This window comes from Bidens hawaiensis, unplaced genomic scaffold (genome assembly GCF_021521415.1).
Source record: "Bidens hawaiensis isolate Kalapana, Puna unplaced genomic scaffold, B.hawaiensis_p1.1 tig00006322_1, whole genome shotgun sequence".
NCBI lineage: Eukaryota > Viridiplantae > Streptophyta > Magnoliopsida > Asterales > Asteraceae > Bidens > Bidens hawaiensis.
In genome coordinates, this window is record NW_027491422.1 from 196,711 (window position 1) to 200,597 (window position 3,887).

At 36.2% G+C, this 3,887-nt stretch overlaps 1 long non-coding RNA gene across 1 annotated transcript; it reads left to right on the forward strand.

Annotated features, from left to right (window-relative positions):
* The first annotated feature begins 2,853 nt into the window (after nucleotides 1–2,853).
* Nucleotides 2,854–3,561, forward strand: LOC143631985 (uncharacterized). The gene is made up of 3 exons (XR_013153464.1): nucleotides 2,854–2,995; nucleotides 3,186–3,262; nucleotides 3,353–3,561. It is a non-coding gene; the product is annotated as an uncharacterized LOC143631985 (long non-coding RNA).
* The last annotated feature ends 326 nt before the right edge of the window (nucleotides 3,562–3,887 follow it).

The following is a 3,887-nucleotide window of genomic DNA, read 5'->3' on the forward strand; positions in this document are numbered from 1 at the left end:
ACGTCGTGCTATTGACAAGTATGATCGATATGACAATCTAGAACTTGTGCGGAATTAATAATGAGACGGAATAAACACAAGTTATACTTTTAATCTCTTCACTTATATTAATTAGCAAACAGTTCAGTACAATATAGATATTACAATTTGTCAGCTAAAGTACTCTCGAATGAACAACTTCTTAATGAAACACGTAATCTAGTATTTATAGACTTCCGTAGCACATATACGGCGGATATGTCATATACGTCGTATAAGTTATGTGTCGTATATGTACATATGCGCTGCATATGGACTTATGCGCCATGATATAACAAAACACATTCCAAACTGTTTACAACTCAAAATAAACCAAGACCCTCCATATGCAGATATTATAAGTCAGTGTCCTCCTTTATGATGCCCAAGGCCCGTCGATTAGAGTTTCTGAGAATGAAGGATCCATCTTTATCATCAACGTCAACGCTAGCAATCCTTCCATTTATCTGGACTTCACAATTTGGCCTTGTCATCTGCAGCCTCATATTAATACATTCCATCATAGTTAAAAGAGGGTTCTTGCTTTTGTTCTTTGCCTTGAATGTCTCTTCAGTATACTTGATCTCTCTCATCCTCTTCAACCTCTTGTTTCTTTTCAAACTGAGAGAGTTCCAATTTTATTTTCTTGTTAAGCATGGGGAACCCCTTTGTAGCCTGGTCCTTGAGATGTTTAGAAAAATCATTTAGTTGTCTTCCAGCAAACCTATATCTTTCATAGTAGTCATACGGATTCATAGTTGCCATCTCAGCCAGCTACTCCCTCTTGAACTGCAAGAAATCATCTCTGAATATCACCTCCTTCAAATCACCACTAGACATGATTATTTTTAGTGTTTCAGACTGTGAATCAATGTACAGCCTCTTTGGTAGGTCCACATCAAAAGGTGGCCTTTGTTGTCTTTGATGAGAGGCTCTAGTTGTGGGAATTGGGAGACATACAGCTGAGGGCCTAGAAGCAATTTTCTTCTTAGGAATATTGGCCCTCACATGCCCAGCTTTCTCAAACATATCAATTATTTTCTCCTTTGACAATAAAATAAGCTGCAAATACTTTTCTCCTTTCCTTGCCAAGGTTGTAATCATTTCCATTAGTTCCTTATCTGCAGGGACATAACTTTTATTTTCAATACGTTCCCCCTTGGTCCACACTGGAATTGTAAGAGTTTCCGCTGTTCAGCCTCCAGTCTTTCTCATTCAACCTTTGGTTCATAAAATAATTCCTTTAGATGACCCTTTCCAAGGTTGTCAAATACACCTTCAGCCATCCCTTTGCTAAGCATCAAGCCTTTAAGGGTCTTGATCTTGTTCTCATCAACCATTGCTCAAGGTGTTCAACTGGTTTATGTTTCACAATTACAAAAGGAGGAAACTTGGAAGCTTTTGATGACTCAGCTTTTTCATTATCATGCCTTTTCTTTTCAGACTGGTACAAGGAGAGTTTTTCGGATCTGCTCATGCTTTTAGTTTCTTCAGTTCCCCCTAGCTTCCTGATACCTTTCAAAGAGTTTCAACTGTTCATCCTCCCATTGCTTCTTCTCCTTCTCAACAAGGGTCATTATCCTAGGTCTTTTTGTTGGTTCTTGAAATTTAACCTTTCTTAATAGTCTTTTATGATGAACTTTAACCTGATCCCTGGTTAGATTGATAACCAGTTCAAAAGAGAATCCATGATCAATCAATAGCTTGCACTTTCCATCAAATTTGGCATAAAGCCTTTCAAGTCTTTCAGCTTGGTTACCAGCTTTCTTTATCCTCTCTAACTCATCCCGTTTATAAGCCTCAATAGTAACATGGTAGGCTTCTTCCAGCTCACTGAACTTCATGTGGCTCAGCTGCTTTTCAGAGAACCCATGTATTCTCAAGTAATCCCTAAACTTCTGTGAGTCACGGTTCTTTTTCTCCACTTTCTTTTAATATCCTCCGCCTCACCATCAATCAACTCCCGCAGCACCTCATCAGTCATTGGAGCCATGGTTTCAAACTTATATCCATGTTTGATCAATCCCATGATTCTTTGGTCATTCCTCCTTGCATTATCCAATATGGTATGTATATTCTCCCTATGTTCATCAGTCATATCAACATTAGGGGAGTCAACAATATCATCAGCTTCATCAGAAAATTCATCAAGAGCCTCAATCCTCGGCTCATATACAAACTCATCAGGCATAACAATTTGAATAGGAACAACCTCAACATGGCTTTCCTTCTCTTTTGGACTTTCCACAAAGTATTCAGGCTTATCAGACTTGTCAGTCCTCTTCCTCTGAGGTTCATCTTCATCATCATCTCTGCCATCATATCTACTCCTCTTCCTTGAGTATTTCTTTCCAAATTTATCATCATCAGACTTTTCCCAAGCATCCTTTTCAACCACTTTTTCAGCATATTATAACCAATTCTTAGATAAAGTTTGATTATTGGCTCTCCAGCTTCATCAGTCACCAACTTCTTATCGGATTCTTCAGTAATGTTTTCAGCAATGGTTGAAGTTGGAGCCTCTCGTTCAAACATTTTCAAAATTAAAATGACCACAACAAGGGAGTTATCAACCTCTTTATTTTGTTTTAACTTGATCAAGCTCTCAATTATATATTATATGGCCAGAGAAGAGTGAGGAAGGCTACAACTGATTTTTCCTTAAATCTAAGCCCTATAAATTCTCTAATAAGAAATCATGACCGTAGATGACCACTTAAACAACAGTTTTCATGTCAGTTTTGCAATCTCACTCGTTACGCTCCTACAGTTAAGTTCCCCTTATTTTTCTCCCCACATCGTCATCTAAAACCTATCATATCACAGACATGATGATGAGTATCCTCAATCGACAAAGAAGATTATTGTATTGCTCTGATTCCTTCAATCGATCCGGCCCTTCACTCTCTAATCTACGAAATCGAACCTAAGCGGTTATAAAGGAAGATTACGCGTATGTCGGCCATTCAGATACCAGGTTCGGTTTTGATATTGTTTGAATGATAGATGAATTTCAATGTTTGGTTTTGATACGATTACATGGTGTTGTTTTTAAGAATTAATTTACATATTCGTATTGTTTGTTTTCGGTTTTTTGAAGTTTTTTTTTTCGCTTTAGTGATATCTTAGGTTACAATTTTATGTTGCTCATCTTCTTCTTTAATTAGGTGAAGATGATGGAGTTTGTATTTGGCATAATGGATTTTTCGTTCACATATGTGAAGATCATCATGTAAACACTCAGGTATGAGTTTACATGTTTAAAACATTCAGTTACTTGATTCCAATTTTCAATTCCGGTTGATAACTATTTTATTTTGTGTTTTGGTTGCAGTAATTAAAAATCTACAGTGATGGATAAAGAGGGATTTACAATCATAGTTGCACAGGTTTTTTTATGAAATAAAGTTATATTTTAAAGTATACAACCATTTGCAATTCAAATAGCAGTGAGCCTGAGGTGATATTCTTTTCTGCATTTGGTTTACATTATTGTTTTGATTACATAAACACTCTTAATCTTGGCATTTAAGTTGATAACTTGATTTTAATATACTGATGAGTTAGTTATCTTCTTTTATTTACCGGTTTCTATGCAATTCTTGCACTAGTTTCTCAGAGTATAAGTCAAACTCGTAATATCCACTGGTTCGTTAAAGCTTGATCTTGCCTTTGGAATTGGAGGACTACCAAAGGTATAATGATACATATTATATTATTTAATCTTTTTGGTTTGTAAGTTTTACTCTTTAAGTTTACGTTACATCGAAAAATTGTTGACAATTATGGGCACGAAGCATCAGGCAAGACGATACTTTCTTTATATATAATCAGGAAAGCTCAAAAGCTTTGAGGTGAGCTAAAATAAT